Source organism: Protopterus annectens, chromosome 6.part0 (genome assembly GCF_019279795.1).
Source record: "Protopterus annectens isolate FY-2018-M chromosome 6.part0, PAN1.0, whole genome shotgun sequence".
In the NCBI taxonomy this organism is placed as follows: Eukaryota; Metazoa; Chordata; order Ceratodontiformes; family Protopteridae; genus Protopterus; species Protopterus annectens.
The window spans coordinates 1342282418-1342303759 of record NC_056737.1 but is presented as its reverse complement, the minus strand read 5'-3'; positions in this window follow the sequence as shown (position 1 = coordinate 1342303759).

The window sequence follows — 21342 nt, the reverse complement described above, 5'->3', positions numbered from 1 at the left end:
TGAGAAAATATTTGAAGGTAATAAAAGAGGTGATATCAGTAATAAAACTGAGCTATGTGAAACTAAATGGATAGTGAATTTACGAGCTGATCGCCCTCCTGGACTGAATGCAGTTATTCCCTTGAAATCATTACTTAAGGCTAGGAGGCCTACTATTGGCTAAATAGGAGGTGTGTCAATAAATCTGTATCCTAAATGGATATGATTGCCCGTGAAGGAGGCGTTGCCTATATTTTCAAATTTTACTGGCCATAGGTTTTGTATAAATATGAGTAATGGAGTCCCTGACCATTATGATCTGATGAAGGTTTTACCGAAAGCACTTATCGAGTGACATTTTGGGACGATATACTTGTACTTGCAATTTGGTGACTTTTACTTGTGACTTATTTCAGTTTGCAGCTAGAGTGTTATTTTGTGCTACACTGATAATTTCTCTTTTTTGTCAATTGAGAAATCCAGTAGCACTGAAGTAAACTGACAATTTTAACTTTCACATCTTCATATTTACCTGTTTAAGGATTTTGGTAATTGATCCTGAAAAAGCGGCTTGAACCGTTGAAGGCTGAGCCTTTTGCAAGGAACATCTGAGGACGCCATCGAACAATTCACCAGAACCAAAAGGTTTGTGTGCTCTTTTAGACTGATGAAATACACACTTTTGCTAATGGAAAGATCGTGTTGACTATTGATTACGTGAACCTTGGTAGTATTAGTAAACTTTCTTCATTTTAAATAAATCTTTGCTGAGAGCTCAGTATCTGGAACTATTTATTTTGAATGGTTAGCAGTCCGATTTTTTCCTACATGTTCTAAACATAGTAACAGCAAGAAAATATTGGGAAAAATTGTTATAACAAAAAAGGTATGTATCTCACCACCTTGGAGAGGCAGCAGTGACAGAATGCACATACTTACCGTTGTAGCAAGTCAATAAATGAAAGTGACAACATTTTTAAATCAAATGATTATCACATGGCCAAACGTTATTCACATTTCATAACTTTGAAAAAGTAACCTTCTTGCTTAGGTTATTAGGCCAGTCAGTGTGTTGAATCATCATGCTTTTTTTATTTTAATGCAAAATGATTTTTTGAAATATCTTTCAAATAAAACAATAGTAGTTTTAATGTATGTAAAGCCACTATCTGCACATATGAATGCAAATTAATCACTGAAATGCATGCTCTTTCAACAGGTACACATAAATTAGTTAAAGCTGTCATTGACGGCTTTAGCTAAATTCATATGAAGTGATGATAGAGCCTAAAATAAAAGTGCACAAGTTCAGTAATACCCAAATAAGCTATCCAAGAAAGGGCTTTTTTCCCAAAATGCAGGAGCTAGTCTTTTGGGAGAACACAGTACTGTATTTGACTCTTTAGTGAACAAACTGTCAACAATATGAAGAAAATTTTTTTTTTTTACCATTATTATCATCTGAGCCTTTTTAATGGGTGTAAAGTGGCATGGTAACTACAGTACAGCCAGGAATATTATATGTTTAGCACATTATGTTGTACCAGTTAGCATGGGTAATGGCAACAGGCAGGGTGTGGATGGTTCTATGACACAGATGGTGCAGTTGCGCAATGGGAAAGAACATGTTACAGTATATATCACATGCTAATAACTGCATATTGACAAGGAAATGAAGAACAGCATGCAAAGGAGGTATATTGTGTATGCAAAATGCAAAGTCCAAAATCATGGATCTGTTCAGAAAAGAGAAATAAGTTAGTTGCTCCATGGTACACACTCATCTTTTACACCAGAAATCATGGTGCACATGAGGGAAACTATACTTGCTTTAGCAGCAGCTATAGGTTCATAGATAAGTCCTAGGGACTCAGACACAGACCTTTACAAGCCTAGTCAATAGGTCATATAAAAAGTTCCCAACAGCCTCAAGAAGGTCAAGACAAGACACACTGGGGAGAATATGAGGCTGCCCATGCAATTATCTTAGTTTACCTTGAAGGTGTCAAGGGTGCTACACTCCTTGACACACTATGGAAGTTTTTTTTTAGAGGTGGAGGGATACAATAGGATATGAATCTATCACACCGAGGAGTCTTACTTATCTGTTAATGAATGTTAAGTTCCTTTAAACCGGTATTTGAGGAACCGTTTGTTCTGCGATGAAGTGTGAAGTTATAGAAGGTTGGATCTTTCTTGGCTCAAAAGGATAGACACAGTTTTTCCATGAAGGAGTCTATAACAGATTGAGTACAGAGAGATGGCTGCCAGTCTGTCCTGTTAACTAAGATTTTTGAGGCCACTAATCTTTTTAGTTATGAATCCTTGAGTTCTTTCAAGTTGAATGATGTGTTTAGACAAATATACTACAAAAGAGCAAAGAGTAGAAGTATCTTGACAAATGTAAGAAATCCTAATATTTAGCAGGTGATAGCTGTATGACTCAGTCAATTTATAGAAGCTGCATTTCCAAAAGCTTGAAGAAACTCGGGGGCAGGTGGGACATGTAGGATAGCTACATGGCAATACTTATTGTGTGGGAGAATTAAGCAGCAGATTTACAATGGCCTGAGCTTTATTGGCCTGGTGTAGACAATGGCATCACAAACTGGTCAGTCATTTATCTTCTACCATCGAATCTCTGTTTCAATATGTATTATCATGGTCTAGTGTACTATCTAGACACACTGGGTTTCAGGTATGCCAAGGCCTTTATCTGAGCCCTTTTTATCCTTACCCTTGGACTGTAAAGCATTTAATGTAAATGTAAGTGAGCGATCCAGTGTAATATCTGTGTACAAAACAGCAGTGAATCTAAATAAATCCATTGAGATCAAGACTTTGAATCATTACCTGTTGCACATTGTTAGCTCAAAACAGTTTAAAACTCCCAGGATTTGGTCCTAAAACTTCTCATTGGTAAGCACTCCCAGTGGTTTAAACACATGGTTGCACAGTCTGGAGCTTCCATTCACCAGCTGATGTTCATGAAGTCTGGGCTTCAGAAAAGGGGATTCATATTTAAATACTTTTATATTTTTTATATAGTTAGGGAAAAACCTTTTGTCAAATATTCCATACAAACTGCCATATCATTATAGAAACTGCTACTGCTACAACTGTAATTTCCAGCATTTTGCAGAAAAGAATGCAGATGCAATATAATGCCACACTGCATAGCGAGAACACTAAGCTTGGTTGTGTAGAGTTTCATGGCATACTATTTTGTGCTTTAAAAATTGAGCCCCTGGTTTAGACAACAGTTGTTTATAGTATATTATAATGAAATGATAATTTAAAATAATAATATATAGTAGGGAATTGCTTAAGTTTTTTTTTTTAATGTACATTGAATTTCCGGTTCACTTATTTGTCTTTTATTGACTGAGCTATTACCACTAGGAGAATGACATATTTTCAGAGAAGAACTGATGTAATATGTATGCTGACTCAGGAAAAGTTGCCCACTGCACAGAAGAAACTTTCCTACTGTTTAGTAGATGATGGTTCTGTTACTTTTTTGGATTGTGTGGTGATTTCAGAAGTTATGAGGGGTGGCTTAGCTGACAAGATCCTTGCTCAGCTGTAGGAGTAAAATGAACTTAAGGATGGTTTGGAACTTTCCTCGGGAAGGCAGTTGGTTGTTATCTAGTGATGAGTGATGTTGCGCCTGTGCAGCATTTCCCATTAGCTGCTGTGGAATGTATGGAGGCCATACCTATTGCAAAGGGTGATGGTATTTCAAATTTTTAGTTTAAGAAAGGCTTGCTACTTAACCCAAATGGATTTATGCTGCAAGTGGTACAACATGCAAAGAAAATCCTTCCCTGGTGAGGAAGAAAAATGACTTATTTAACTCTGCTCAGGGTTTACTGTTCAAAATGTAAGGACATTAATTCAACTCGGCAATGGACAGTTTTGTGAAATAACTTTTGAGCATTTTAAGTTGGCTGAGAAATTTCTAGTTTTGTTTGATAAAAGAAAAAAAGAAATGTTTCCTTTGAAATGGTAATGTTGTTTCTCTAAAAAAATCAGTTTAAGTGGAAAACGAGTCTTCAGTTTCAGACTGAGGAGTTAACTGCTGCTGATGTTAAATATTTTGTTTTGGACAAGTGTCATAGTATTTATGATGCTTATTCCGTATATGATGAAAGAAACTTATAGACTGAGGAATGGGAGGATTCGGCTGCATTGTACCCCTAATACTCAGTTGGTTGCAGTCCCTCTGATTATAGCTTTACTTCTCTTCTCCTCAAGACCCCTGACAGATACTTGGAGCTGTTAACCCGCTACACTATTTTCCATTCTGTCTCAGTATCCAGCTTCTCCTAATCTCTCCCATTTGCTGCATTAGGGTTATGTCACGAAGGGCATGCAGTGTAAAATTTTTGCCAGATTAAATATGCGGACAACAATACAAATTTCCATACCGGATCGGTTGAGGCTGGGGTTAACATCGACCGCCACCAGAACTGTTAGTCAATAGGGTGTTGGTGGAAATTGGGCTACTGTTGGCCAAAGGAAATGAAAAGGGTTAAGGCATGCTTGGAGGCAGGAAGTGGAAGTGAGGGTACGAGCTTTGAATGTTGGAAGTAGGATTGGTAAAGGGAGAGAGCTAGCTGATATGATGGAGTGAAGGAAGGTTGATATATTGTGCGTGGAAGAGACCAGATGGAAGAGGAGTCAGGTCAGGTTATCTGATGCAGGTTCAAATTGTTCTATCATGGTGTAGATGGGATGAGAAATGGGGTAGGGGTTATCCTGAAGGAACAGTATGTCAAGAGTGTTTTGGAGGTAAAAAGACTGTCAGATAAAGTAATGTTTATGAATCTAGAAAGTGATGGTGTGATGATGAATGTTGTTAGTGCATATGTTCTGCAAGTTGGGTGCGTGACGGATGAGAAAGAAAAATTTTGGAGCGAGGTGGATGAAGTGGTGGAGAATATACCCAAGGGTGAGAGAGTGGTGATTGGAGTGAATTTCAAAGGGCATGTTGGCGAAGGGAGCAGAGGGGATGAGGAGATGATGGGTAGGTATGGTGTTAAGAGGGGAATGCAGAAGGTCAGATGGTAGTGGATTTTCTGAGAAGGATGGATATGGCTGTGGTGAATACATATTTAAAGAAGAGGGAGGAACATAGGGTGACATACAAGAGTGGAGGAAGATGCACACAGGTAGATTATATCCTATGCAGTAGGGCTAGTCTAAAGGAGACTGGAAACTACAAAGTGGTAACAGGAGAAAGTGTAGTTAGGCAGGCTAGCATAGTGGTCTATAGGATGACATTGGCAATCAAGAAGAAGAGGAGGAGGAGAGTGAGGGCAGTACCAAGGATCAAATGGTGGAAGTTGAGATAGTCACTTGGTGGCAGTAAAGAGCTACCGGATAGCTCAGCAGCCACAGCAGAGGTGGTAAGGGAGACAGCTAGAAAGGTGCTTGGTGTGACATCTGGACAGAGGAAGGAGGACAAGGAGACCTAGTGGTGGAATGAGGAAGTACAGGAGAGTATACAGAGGAAGAGGCTGGTGAAGAAGAATTGGGATTGTCAAAGAGATGAAGAAAGTAGACAGGAGTACAAGGAAATGACGCATATGGTGAAGAGAGAGGTGGTGAAGCCTAAGAATAAGGCATATGCCAAGTTGTATGACAGGTTGGACACTAAGGAAGGAGAAACGCACCTGTACCAATTAGCTAAATAGAGGGACCGAGCTGGGAAAGATGTGCAGCAGGTTAGGGTGATAAAGGATAATGAGGGAAATGTACTCACAAGTGAGGAGAGTGTGTTGAGCAGATGGAAAGAGTACTATGAAGGGCTGATGAATGAAGAGAATGAGAGGGAGAGAAGGCTGGATGATGTGGGAATAGTGAATCAGGAAGTGCAATGGATTAGCAAAGAGGAAGTAAAGACAGCTATGAGGAGGATGAAGAATGGAAAGACTGCTGGTCCAGATAACATACCTGTAGTAGCATGGAGGTGTTTAGGAGAGATGGCAGTGGAGTGTTTTTACCAGATTGTTTAATGAAATCTTGGAAGGTGAGAGGATGCCTGAAGAGTGGAGAAAAAGTGTATTAGTACTGATTTTTAAGAATAAGAGTGATGTGCAAAGCTGAAGTATCTACAGAGGGATAAAACTGATCAGCCACAACATGACGTTATGGGAAAGAGTAGTGGAAGCTAGGTTACGAAGGGAGGTGATGATTAGTGAGCAGCAGTATGGTTTCAGGCTGGGAAACAGCACTACAGATGCGATGTTTGCTCTAAGGGTATTGATGTAAAAGTATAGAGAAGGTTAGAAGGAGTTGCATTGTGTCTTTGTGTACTTTGAGAAAGCATATGACAGGGTGCCTATAGAGGAGTTGTGGTATTGTATGAGGAAGTCAGGAGTGGCAGAAAAGTATGTATGAGTAATACAGGATATGTACAAGGGCAGTGTGGCATTGGTAAGCTCTGCAGCAGGAGTGAGGGATGTGTTCAAGGCAGAGGTGGGATTACATCAAGGATTGGGTCTGAACCCTGTCTTATTTGCAATGGTAATGGACAGGTTGACAAATGACATCAGACAGGAGTCCATGTGGACTATTATGTTTGGGGATGACATTGTGATCTTTAGTGAGAGTAGGGAACAGGTTGAGGAGACCCTGGGGAGGTGGAGATATGCTCTAGAGAGAAGAGGAATGAAAGTCAGCAGGACTAAGAACAGAATATATGTGTGTGAATGAGAGGGAGGATGGAGGAATGGTGTGGATGCAAGCAGTAGAGTTGGCGAAGGTAGATGAGTTTAAATACTTCGATCAACTGTTCACAGTAATGGTAAGTGTGGAAGAGAGGTGAAGACGAGAATGCAGGTAGGGTGGAGTGGGTAGAGAAGAGTGTCAGGAGTGATTTGTGATAGACGGGTAGCAGTAAGAGTGAAAAGGAAGGTCTACAAGATGGTACTGAGACCAGCTATGTTATATGGGTTGGAGACGGTGGCACTGACAAAAAGACAGGGGTCAGAGCTGGTGGTAGCAGAGTTAAAGATGTCAAGATTTGCACTGGGTGTGATGAGGATGAACAGGATTAGAAATAAGTATATTAGAAGGTCAGCTCAGGTTGGACAGTTTGGAGACAAAGCCAGACAGGTGAGATTGCATTGGTTTGGACATGTGCTTGAGAGGGATGCTGGGTATATTGGGAGAAGGATGCTAAGGATGGCGCTGCCAGGTAATAAGAACAGAGGAAGGCCTAAGATAAAGTTTATGCATGTGATGAGAGAGGACATGCAGGTAGTTGGTGTGACAGAGCAAGATGCAGAGGACAGGAAGAAATGGAGACAGATGATCCACTGTGGCGATCCCTAACGGGAGCAACAGAAAGAAAAAGAAAAAGAAGAGTTCCATATCCTGAACTGAATGTGAACTGTTCATCTTCTATCTTACTTTCTACCGCCCTGCATATCTGATTATCAATAACCGTCTCCAGCACTTTCATGCAGCGTGACAGGAGTTTGATACCTGTGTACTGCCCACAATCATGAATGTTTCCTTTGCCTTAAACATTGGCACTAAAGTGCTTATTCTCAAGTAATCTGGGATATGTCTTTCTCTTCATACTGTGTTATGAGTGCCGTTTAGAGCGATTTCTCACCTAACTCTCCCAACATCTTATCTGACCCTAATGCAGTCCCTGACTTCATTTTCCTTAGTGCTTTCTATGAGGGTATAGCAATAGAAATTAGGTAAGTCAGTGGATTGTGGGGGAAAAGTTACAAAAGGACTGGAATGATTTGGGTACTCTGTCTGATGGCAGACATAAGAGTTATACAGAATCATTGAAAACTGAGCAAACAGGGTGAGGAAGTAGTAGAAAGGGCAAACAGGATATTAAGAGTCACAGCAGAAAGTGTGGTAAAGATGCAGTATCAGCATACCCACTTCATAAGACTATATGCTTTTAATTAGTGATTCTATACATGGTATATTGGCTTACTAGTGAATATCCCTTCCTTAACCAGTAAAACTTATACTACTACCGTGAGCAGCTTATTACGTAGTATAAACAGATCACAAACAACTGTCATATAACATTTTTGTTATCATTTAAGATTAATGGGTCCCTGTCACCCCCATCTGTAGCTTTGTTATTAAGATCAAAAAGCCCCTTACCACTGTTGAAGATAAAATGACTGTTGCTAGTCTTGTATTTATTCTGAAGGTATTGCACAATACCAGAAATGAATATGATGCAGAGATTCATGTGAATTCTCAGCCAAAGTTATATCCGTTTAACTAAAAATAAACTAGAAGATCAAGTACATACAGTACATATGGACATTAATTTCCATATGGAATACTGTGCATACAATAGCCATTTTATTGTTCCTACATAAGACTGTTTCCAGGGACCTTTCTTTAGCTAATGACACCCCATACTGCTCTGGCTGTACAAGACTAGCCCAATAAAATGTAAACAAAACTTATCAATTAAAAACATATACTTTTTGAAAATTAATTAAATTAAGTACAATATGATTTGCTACACACTTGTACTTACCATTAACTTTCTAAAAAAGTACTTTTAGGTTATGATCTAATGTTGAATTCACGTACTCTTTTATCAAAAGTACGCTAACTAAATAAAGTTTTTATAGATCAAGGACTTGGAGACATGAAATGATGGGTTTAGTCGATGGGTAGTTTGTAACTGACCAAAGGTTTAGAACACATCCACCGAGTATAGCAAAAACCTAAGTAAATTAGTGTATGTGGGGTATGGTAGTAGAGGCTACTTGTAATTATAGTAAAGGAATAAGTGTTTCACCAAGGTAACACCAACATATATATATTTTTTATTATTCATTAAGTACCTTTTAACCTTATACTAAGCTAGTATGGATACTTTACATTACTATAAGCTTAGTGAAAACTTGGCACATTGAAGCTAAAACTAACGGCTTATGGATTGTTAGTAGAGTGAGGTAGGGAAATGATTATGGCAAGTGCTTGTACCTGTGGTGCACGCGAATGCGAGTTGCGCTGTAAAGCGCTAGCAACTTGCTACAACTACTGTGTGTGTTCACTAATGGGTTTTACTTCCTTGAGTGGAAAATCATGCCACGATCTAATGCTTGGTGTTTTTAGTTGAACATATGGCTTTAGATTTAGCGGTGCTGATTACTGCCCGCCTTTCGCATGTTTATGTAACACTCTTACTGTGAAGGGTTGAACACCACTGTTGCTGAATTTTACTTATTCAAGAATTAACAGGATAATACACCTTTTACTTACTTAATCAAATTAACATATTCAATGTTTGGTATAAAAGTAGTAGTTTTAACAGGAAGTGGTTGTCTGAAGAAGTTCCGGCATTGGCTGGGACGAAAAACACTTGGAGTGTTTAGTGTTTAACGTTATCGAGTGCAAATAAACCATTTTGGATTTTACAACTTTTCACGATTGTGGATTCTGCTTTGGTGCTTCCTACACTTCAACTTCGTTCACTGGCGTTTGGCCATTTTTGGTTCATCAGTTTATGTTACTTTCTTGCTCGCACCTTTCTTTAGCTAATGACACCCCATACTGCTCTGGCTGTACCTATCCAGGGCTGGAACACATAAACCTTACTTTCCACTGAGGACTACAGTGTGCATTCAAGTTGCATTGTTCTTATATTAGGTGTCAGCAACATTAGACAAAAAGCCCCAGAATGAGGTTTATGATAAATTTAGCATGGAAAAGTTCCGAAGCACTGTAAAAAATAGCTGAAACCGAATGCTCTAAGTACCGGCAGCCAGCTATTACTTTGTTTCTTTACAGGTATATTATTGGAGTGAGCAGGAGCTCATAGAAGCTCAGGTGCTATTTAAGGAATATCTTGAGTTCTTTGTTGCGTTGGCTTCCTGATTTTGAAATAGCTAACAGTATTAGGAATGGAAAATTTGAATTCATAGAATTATCAGCTATTTCAAGCTTAGAAATGCATTGCTTAGCACTTCATACTTATTTGACATGTAGCTACAGTCTTTTTGTCTGACCTAAACCCTAGTGTAAAATAAAAATAAGTCCTGTAAAAATGAGGATGACACTAGGTACATAATATATTAAAGTATTTGGACACAAAAATAGAACAGGCTACAGATATGTTTTTTAGTATTTGCAGACTCTTAAACAATTAATATGTGAGTAATGTCTATTCCCTCCTGTTAACACCTCACTCATTTTTCTCTCATGTTACCTTGAAAATCCATTATCATAGGTTCTGTGCTGTTTCTCCTCTAAGGTTTGCAGTCTGGCATGCAGGCCATCGGATGGCAGTATGGTGCTGTGGCCCTTGTGTGGGATTTCAGGTAGTGAGCTTAATGCCCTCCATGATGTTAAAATACTCACTTTGTTCAACAGCTCATGCAGTAGTCAGTTAATATAAATCTGATTCTGAATTTAGTGTTTTAGTCTAACAAAAATATACATCTTCATTGGTTCTAATTTCTAGCATATCTAGGATTATTTATCTGCAAGCACATAGCAAGTTGTTTCTCAAATACTCTAAGCAAATGACTTTGATCTTTGTCTCAAGTCATTATAATAGGATATTTACACCCCCCCCCCCAAAACAAAGCGTGTAAATATTTTTCTGACACCCATATTATTACTTCTCTGGGAAGGTTTGAATGAGCTTGTTAATTTTTTTTAAAGACAAAAATGGAATATAAATCCTGTCCTATTTTCCTTAATGCATTGTTCACCCCTGGAATAATGGTGAGGACCAAGAAGGTGTCTTTTCTTATGCATAGTATGCTATTTAATGATATTGATTTCACAGCCAGAGCTGCTCACTATACTACTATAAACTTGTGGTTAAGCATGACTTGAGTCAAAAGCCTCATGGACAATGCAGTTTTCACTGATTAAAAACTTGTGGACTACACCATTCTAGTGTTCTCCATAGAATATGAGTCAAATAAAATTGCCTTTGTAATTATGTACTTTTTTGCAACAGTCGGCAAATCCTTATAGCTGTGTTTGCTGCTTGGTAGATGAAAAATTATAAACACACACACACACATGCACACACATACATGCAAACACACACACACGGCCACACACATGCCCCCCCCCCCCCACACACACACACATACATGTGTTCCACATGCCCACACACAAGCTCAGAAATGCTTACACCCAGACACACTCACACATCTGAACACACACACACACACACACACACACACACACACACACACACACACACACACACACACACAAGTGCTTTTGCAAGCAACCTCACACACACCACACATGTGTAGACATGGTTACACGGACACACTCAGGCAATCAGATACCTGTACATCCTCATACACACACATACACACACACACACACACACACACACACGTAAAACACTGATACACACAGTACAAAATAAGAGTCTGAAAATATTGCATACACTGGGAAGGTAAAAGAATGAGCAATCATCCTTGAAACACTAGAAATTTTGGGCTTATACTAAATCCCATCCCCACTCTCAAAGCGTATACAGAGAATGTTAAGAAGGTAGTTACATAACTTAAAATTACCTACTCTTTTTCTAACCATCTCACCACTGAAGTCAGTAGAGCCATAGCAGAGTGTATTCATGCAAAGACTTGAATACGGGTTACCCATTCTTACACTGCACTTTGCCCAGAATTCCCATCTCGTCCACATCTCTCTGTCAATACCACGTGCAGACTTATTGATCTAGCACCTTGTTACAAGCATGACTTGGTCTCATTAGAGATGACCAACTACCTCTTCATCTCAGCTAGATCCACACTCCTTTTGGCATAGCTAACCTATACAATACTACATGAACATTACTGCCCTTTCCTGGGAGCTAAACTACAGTGAAGTGCTCTCAATACTCACTAGTAAGCCAAGGAGGTAGGGCTCTCAGTTTAGTTAGGTCCTCATTTAGTTTTGCAATTAGTGAATGAAGTTTTAGCAATTTTTTCCTGCCACTTGGAGCAGGCTTCCTCCTGAAATTAGACAATTTACAGGTTATAAATCATTCCATGTCAAACCTTAAGAACACTTAAAGACTCATACAAATGCTTCTGTTCCTTAGACAAAGCCTAGGCCTTCTAGTGTATCCACAACACAACCTCAACATGCAACTTGCCTAATTGGCCTCACATCTATCACAGGAATCAAACTATGTAAATATGTACTTATAAAACCTCCTTTTCTATTCTTCCACTCCTTATTCTCTTTTTCATACTAATTGCTAAATAAAGTGACACCCTATCTTTGTCTTTATCCCTGTAATTTTTTTTATCTTAGTTCTTTTTACTTAGAATGGTGTTGGACCGAAGACCAAGCATTGAAGTACCAACCACCTCTGCAAAAAAGGGCATTGTATTCCAATATATATAACATGATACTATCTAACCTGTAGCACTGCAATGTTGAACTTTGTAGTTTTGTAATGTTGAAAACTGCAATTACTATTGTACTTTGTGTTGTAAATCATATTAACTTTGCAATATGCTGTTCTTCTGCGCACAGGTTATGTCTGAAAAGGGTCCCAGGACCAGCTCACCTACCCAGTCAAGAAACAAAATCAATTGATCAATCAATCAATAAATACATGCATACATGCATGCATATATACATCCATTCATATATAACTAAATAAATAGCAAAGTTTAAATATAAAAAAAAATGTGACCATTTTGAAGAGATTTTACTTACGATGAACATTATTTTCCTAACTAGGTTTCCTATTTCTGAAGCCCACAGCTCAGTTCATGTAAATGCACTTGCCAACAGGATTTCAATTATTTAATTTTATTTATTTATTTATTATTTGTTAACAGGGCTGGGGTTGATGTAAGACCATTTTCAGCCACTGCCTGGATCATTAAGCAATCAAAGCAGGAATGCAAGATTTAGAGAAACAGCAGGAGTGATTACATAAAGCAATCAGAACAGTAAAATATACAGGGACAGATTCATACAGCTACTGCAATGTAGATATGATGTGTACACATGACTGTACCTTTAGGGTATTCAGCTAGCACCATTACATGGTGTTGCATGATTCTCCAACATGAAGACATGCAACACCATAAAGGGCTGGCCCCACGGCCATGCTGAATTCTAATGAGGATCATAGGAAGTTACTAGGCTAATGGCCCCAGGGCCCTTGCAAGCCTAGCCAAGTTCAATCCATGTTCCCAAAGGTGTCTGGTTCAAGCAGACACTAAAAATCAGCATCTAATTCCCCTGTCCAAGAGAGACACATGAGGAACCCCTGGAGTGAATTTCTTGTTACCCATCCGATCGTCCAAATTGAGCTTAAATAGGACAAACGAGGGGGCTTTGTTTAACATGTATAGGAAGCTTGTTCCAAAGGTGGGGCAACCTCTGTGAGATAAATCTGTCTCTCCAGCAAGTTCTGTTGATGTCACATACCAGGTTAAGGTCCTTTGAGCAAGTAGCCCATGTGCCATTTGACTTGTGAATGTGCAGCATTTTCATTAAAGCTGGGTCATAGACTGCTGTATATGCAAGGCACAGGTTGCCTCTAAGCAGTCTGTAAGACACAGAGTAAAGTGACAATAATTTCAGTCTGTCCACATAACACAGATCTTGAAGACTGAATTTTTTTTGTAAGGAACCTTTGTGGTCTCTCCAGTTGCTGCAGGTGTTTGAAAAGGAACATACCAAAGGGAGCATTATACTCTATTATTGGTCTGATGAGGGAAGAGTACACGGGTTATAACTTCTTTTTTTTCTGGAGGCAATGCCCTTACTTATGAGATAAGCAATGCTAGAAATCTAAATCTCAAAATGCACTTGCTCAAAGCACTCCTTAAAATAGAGAACATCGACATTTGTGCTGTAACAGAGACCTGATTCAAGGCAGCTTAAAGCACCCCTGCACTACCAGTCTATAACTCATTCCGCACCTTTCTGCCCCAGAACTTGGACCAAAGCACCTAAGGCAGTGGTGTTTCCATATTCATAAAGGATGCGGCTGCGCACACCTCCAGACTGGTAGCCCAACATAATGCATCAGAGATACTTCAGGTGCAGCTAACATTGGGTAAGACAGTGATTCAGATCATAACCTGCTATAAGTCCCCAACCATGTCTTAAGACTCACACTCCATGTTCCTAAGCACCCTGGAGAATATTAGGGTCCAACCTAACACTCTCTTACTAGGCGATTTCAACTACCCCTCCATTAACTGGGTAAACTGCTCATGTACCAATACACTTGCCCAACGTTTCCTGGAGTTCATTAATTCCAATGCCCTGGACCAACTCAATCTTACCCCCACTAGAGGTAGCAACATCCTTGACCTGGTCATTACTAACATGGTTGCTCTATACCAATCATCAGCTCCTCCCTGGTTAGACCAGACCACAGACTAATCACCATGGAAATCCATATTCCTCCCACCCATCCCCCCTGCAAAGGTAACCACCATGAAAAACTTCTCCAAAGCTAACTTTGGGTGCCAAAAAACAGAGGTGGTTAACTTCACAGCACTCATGCAAATGGAGAATAGTTGTGTGACCGCAGAATCATATACCAATGCACTATATGAACACATACACAAATGCATGGATCTCGCCATACCCAATAGAACCAAGATGCTCTCCTCCAATAAAAGGAAGCCAATCTGGTGGTCCCCTGCCATAAACAAACTCTACAACAGAAGGAGGAAACTGAAGCGGAATAAGGTGAAGTCCCAAGTCTGGAAACACTCCCTTATCAGCCTCAACAAAAAGTTGAGATCCCTCATCAAATCCTCTAAAGCTAGCTATGAAAACAGAATTGCAGCAGATAATAAAGACAACCACAAGGCCTTCCATAGTTATGTAAAGAATCTCCACTTCAATACCCAGATTTGCTCTGAGCTACTGCACAATGGTTCCTCCTATACTGAGCCAACAGATATTGCCAATATACTGGCTGACAGATTCAGTGCCAACTTTACCCCCCCCCCCCCAGGACCAATCATAATACCAGTAGATTGCTAGGCACCCAATATTACTGCTGAATAGTTTAAAACAGCACTGTCCAAGGCCAAGATTTCAGCTTCTATGGGTCCTGACAATATCGCTGGTTGTGTTCTACATGAACTACAGAGTGGACTGGCACCTCACCTGTGTGCCCTGTTCAATCACAGCCTCACCTCAGGCTTTGTCCCTGCTGAATAGCGCAATGCTACAGTCATCCCTCTCCACAAAGGAGGAGCGACTACAGACCCTGGGAACTATCACCCCATTAGCCTGATGAGTCTGATATGCAAAGCTATGGAACACATAATCATGGACCTAATAAACAAGGATATAGGGAATCTCCAAACTCTGGATCCCGCACAGTTTGGCTTTGTGAAGGGTAGCTCATGCCTGCTCAACTTCGTCAACTTCTTTGAGTCAGTCACCAGAGCTGTGGATGAAGGCAAGGTGGGTCATACAGTCTACCTTTATCTGGACAAGGCTTTTGATACCATTCTCCACTTAGGAATCATAGAAAAACTCACTAAGCTTGGCATCGATCCCTACATCATTAGGTGGGTTACAAACTGGCTCACAGATAGAACCCACAGTGTGAAAGTAGCTGACTCCAAGTCAGACTGTCAACTAGTCATGAGTGGAGTCCCATAGGGTTTGGTCCTGGGTCCTCTCCTGTTTGGTATGCACTTTTCTGAAGTCCAGGCCAACACAAAGGGACTCTGGCTGACAAAGTCTGCAGACAATTGCAAGTTGGGAGCAATTATTAACTCCGCAAGTGATGTTGACATCCTACAGAATGGCCTCACTGAGACCAACAACTGGTGTCAGAACCATAGCCTTAAGCTCAATGCCAAAAAATGTGTCGTCATCCCCTTTGGGAAAAACCTGGTTCCCATGAATTACCACATTGATGGTAGTCCATTGAACACAGAAGGCGTTATTAGAGATCTGGGAACACAGGTTGATAGCAACCTCTCTTTTGATAACCACATTGCCACTGTGGTCAGAAAGTCCTTCTATGTGGCACATCTCATTACTAAGGGTTTTACATCCAGGAAGAAAGAGGTCATTGTCTCCCTCTACTCTTCCCTCATTAAGCCAATCATTGAGTACAATGCCCCATTTGGCATGTACCTCACTAGACACCTGCAACAACTGGAGAGGCTGAAAAATTACCTCACAAAGGGGATCCTAGGCCTTAAACACTTGTCCTATATGGACAGACTCAAAAAAACTCCAGCTATTCTCTGTCTCATATTGCCTACTTGAGGCGATCTCTGCTTGACTTACAAAGCCATGTCTGACCCAGCTCTGTTAGAAATGCTACATCTAAAGAAATCCCAATCCCTCCACACCACATGCTCCAGAGACCTCAACCTCATTACCACAATCAACAGAACATGCCGGAGGGACAGGTTCATAACCCAGAGACTGCCCATGCTATGGAACACCTGATATCCTTAAGGGGTCATTTGCATATATCCCATGTTACCTCTAATACAACAGGTTTTAAGGAATCAAACAGTGGAAAATGTAGCTTGCCTGGGTTTTTCTTATAGTTTCTACTGATTATTTTTTCTGTGTTACCTTGTTACTCGTGGTTTTAAAAAGATGTAGTATATCAAACATTAATTTACAAGTAATAAATGAATAATATTAAGTATCAAACAGTATTATAAACAGATTAGACAAAGGTATTTAAACAATAGTATAACGTTTAGATGATTTGCATAGATAATATGTATTTTCTGGTATAGTAGCTGATGTCATGTAGGTTATCTTGTCAAATTATCTGTCAGTTTTAGAAAGTAGCAGTTGTTGTTGTTATTAGCAGGTTATATTGTCCGATGTAGAGAAAAAAAGTGGGGGGAATGGGGAGGAGAAGAAGGGAATGAAAGTTTAAGAAGAAGGAGTTGGTTTATGTAATTTTGATATAATCTTGATAAAATGTGCAATAGCAGGTAGTAAGTTAGGAAATTGGGGAACGTAGGAAGTTTAGGGTTTAGCTTGTGGTGTGGCAAGAACATATCCAGTTTTTGATCAGGTGGTCTTTAAGTAGTCCACCTACATTGAGATACTGTGATGTCCACAAAGCAGTAATTCTTTCCTGTGATGCTTCAAAGTTTCGGCTTGGTACAGTTATTCTTCAAGAGGGCAGACCAGTTGCCTATGCATCTATAACTCTTACCCAAACTGAAATGCAGTATGCTTAGATTGAGAAGGAACTTTTGGCAATTATATTCACTTGCTCAAAGTTCCATGATTATATTTATGGCTGAGGTATCCAGATCGAGACCGATCATCAACCTCTTGTCACTATTTTAAAGAAGCCTATGCATACAGCTCCAGCAAAACTACAAATAATGATGCTCAGATTACTAAAAAATACAACTTCAAAATGGTCTATACAAAAGGAAAACTTCTTTATCTGGCTGAAACCTTATCCAGATCACCCAGAAATACCACAGAACAGCTTGATGCAGAGAATTTTGACTTCATTGTCATGGAAGTGCGTAATTTTTCTACCACGAGACTTGATGAGCTAAGAGTTTATACAAAGTCTGATCCAATTTTGGAAAAGCTCAAACACTTAATCAATGTTGGATGGCCATCAAAGTAATCTTGTGTACCATATGCTGTGTACCATGTGCTGATGGAAGATGGTATCATTTTCAAAGGTCCTAAAGTTGTTTTTCCTACTTCCTTGCAAAATGAATACATTTATAATTTGCATCGTGGCCACCCATGTTCTGAAGCTACCAAAAGAAAGGTGAGAGGATTAGTATTTTGGCCTTCTCTGTCAAAAGACATTAATAAAGTGCTTTCATCTTGTTCAGTATGCAGTAATACTAAACCACATTTGCAAAAGAGAGCTGCTTCAGCTAAGCCAGTTTCCTGAACTACCTTGGTCAACAGTAGCCTCTGACATATTTGAGTGGAACAATCAGCATTACTTAGTGTTGGTAGACTCTTATTCGAACTGGTTTGAGAACGATTTGCTACCTAACCTTATGCCCAGTACTGTTATTACTAAGTTGAAACGTCATTTCTCACTACATGGTGGTCCACACAAAGTTATTTCTGACAACAGTACCCTGTTTACCAGTCAATTATTTTAGAAATTTGAAAAAGAGTGGGATTTTATCCATATTACTAGCAGTCTGGAATACCCAAAGTCAAATGGCCTGGCTGAACATGCAGTACAGAGTGCAAAGCAATTATTAGAGAGGTCAAAGGGTGACAATACCGATATCTTTTGAATTTACTTCATCTCAGAAATATACCCCATTAGTCAAGCAACAGGTATATGTGCCGAGCCGAGATCCTACTTACTGGAATCTGAGGGTACAGAATACAGGAGAAACTGCAGGCATCTTGTTCTGGTGTCTGAATCGATATTGCAGCATCGTACCTGTGATACAGGCTCTAGATGTCAGAGCAACCCAGACAATGTTTCTGTTGAAGAACATGTCTCAGTACCTATTCCCGTTCCTGATGGTGTCCCAGATGTCCCTAAAATTGAACCCTTATTAAAGTCACTCCCCGTTTCAAGACCCAATTCTAATTTTTATGTCACACGATCAGGTCATATTTCTAGACCTTGTGTAAAATACACAGCTACCCCAACATGATTGTCATGTTAGTGTATGACCTATTTCTCAAAGAGCGAGGATGTAGAACAGAGCATGTGTTGTAACTTTAAGAAGCATTTCTAAGGGTGGGCACATGCATTTAAATAGTGAGCACGTGCAGGCAGCAGTGCCAATTTGAGAGAACAGCCAGAGTGTTAACATGTATGAGTGCAGTAGTCAAGTCTGTTTATAAGTTTCTCTAAGTTTAAGCAACTGGCGTTAATCCTGATGTGTTTGTATATAATAAACCTGCTTGAACTGAACTCACGACTGTTTGTCTCTTTTATCCTGACTGGATGAGTGAAAGTTTGCATTTATTTGTTTGCAGTCAGTTTAAAACACCCTAATCCTTAAACCAATGACAGTCCATGGCATGGACTGTTGGGGGTTACTGGATCCCCATAAACACTGTGTCCCTACAGTGTTTCCCCATTAACATCTGATCTTTGCTATTGTATGGTTCAGCATTCTGTTACAGATTTGTATCATCTCTAGTATTCCAAGCTAAAACATGATACCACACCCTTTTCAATCAACAATTAAAAGTGATAAAAGCAAATCAGGTTTAATGGAGAGAAAAGGTATGAAGACCATTTGAAAATGGTGAGAGAATGATGGAAGGTTGGAAGAAAGAAAGAAAGAAAGAAAGAAAGAAAGAAAGAAAGAAGAGAAATATACTGTTTAAGTTCCCCACAAACATCAGTAGCTAAAAGTCTAGAAGATACCACTGCTCTGGAACAGACTCCCCGTCCATATGAAACAAAATTAATCTCTATCCATATTCATATTCAACTCCAACTTGGATCTATGGATGGAAAACTGAAAATTTACCCCGTAACTGCCCCCTGTACTACTAATGGACAGAGGCAGCTCCTAAATGCTTTAGGCCATGTATGGGACCCTCAAATTACTTATGGTATGATCCACTTAATATATAATTATCGACCATGTGAATGGGTAAACCCAATTTCTAAGCAAATGTAATTCAAGCACAAAAAGGGAAACTGGCTAGGCTTAAAATGGCCCACAAGGTCAGCTAGGTTTGTACTTACCTATGAACCTATGAAAAAAAACAAATATTTAGGTCTAAGAGAGAAAACCAAGGGACTGTTGTCAGAAAAAGAGATGTACTAGCTTAACAAAATGTTGTGAGAAAAAAAATTATAACACTGACAAATAAATATGGTATGAATATGTCTTTAGTGGAATACTGGTTTTTAGGTTCATAGGTTGGTACTAGGCTATCGGCCCTAGGGCCTATACAAGCCTAGCCATAACAATTCCCCGACTATTTCTTCCCACAATATTTACTTCCCCGGACCCCTGTCTAGCAGGCGACTGACGTGATCCCAGGGGTGAATTTCCTATCTCCCATCCAATCGTCAAGATTCCTTTTGAAGAGGGCCAAAGAGGTGCTCTGCTTGACATGTATGGGCAGTCTACTCCAGAGTCTGTGAAGCCTCTGGGTTAGGAACCTATCCCTCCAGCATGTTTTGTGTCATTGTGATGACAAGGTTTAGATCCCTGGAGCGTGTGCCTCTGGGGGATTGGGATTTCTTTAAGTGTAGCATGTCCAACAGCTCTGGGTTTGACATGGACTTGTATGTTAAGCAGAGATTGCCTCTGAGTAGAAGATATGTGACAGAGTATAGCTGGTGTTTTTTTAGATGGTCAGCATAGGGCATCTGCTTTATGCCTGTGATTCTTTTAGTGAGGTATTTCTGCGGCCTTTCCAGTTGTTGCAGATGTCTTGAGAGGTACATGCCAAACAGGGCGTTGTATTCTATAATGGGTCTAATGAGGGATGACTACAGTGGGACAATGACCTCCTTCTTTCCTGGATGAAAAGCCCTCAGTGATGAGGTGTGCCACATAGAAGGATTTCCTGGATGTTGTGGCAATGTGGTTATCGAAGGTGAGACCACTGTACACCTGTGTCCCTAAGACTCTTATCACACTTTAGATGTTTAGTGTACTGCCACCTATATGGTAATTCATGGGTACATGTTTTTTCCCAAAGGGGATAACTATACATTTCTTGGCATTGAGCTTGACCCCATGGCTCTGGCACCAAGCATCTGTTTCTGTAAGGCCCTTTTGTAGAATATCCACATAATTTGGGGATTCAATAATGGCTCCCAGTTTGCAGTCATCTGCAAACTTTGTTAGCCAGAGTCTGTTAGTGTTGGGCTGTACTTCAGAGAAGTAGATGCCAAACAAGAGCGGTCCCAGGACTGAATCCTGAGGTACTCCACTTGTCACTTCTCTGGAGCTGGATTTGGAGTCGGCTATGTTTACAGTCTGGGTTCTGTCAGTAAGCCAATTGGCAACCCATCGAGTGATGTAGAGATTAATGCCCAGCTTAGTAAGTTTATCTATGATTCTGAGTGGGGGATGGTGTTGAAGGCCTTGGTGAGGTCCAGAAATTCTTTATGGACTGCCTTACCCTTGTTCACAACTCTGGAGACTGATTCGAAGAAGTCAATCAGGTTCAGGAGACAAGAATGGCCCCTCACGAACCCGAACTGGGAGAGGTCCAGTGTTTGAAGGTTGCCAATGTCTTTGTTTTTAAGTTCCATGATCATGTTGCAAATCAGGCTCATCAGACTGATGGGGCGGTAGTTCCCAGGATCCAAGGTGGATCCCCCCTTGTGGAGTGGGATAACTGTAGCTGTGCACCACTCAGCGGGCATGAAGCCTGAGGTGAGGTTATAATTAAACATGACACTTAGGTGAGGTGCCA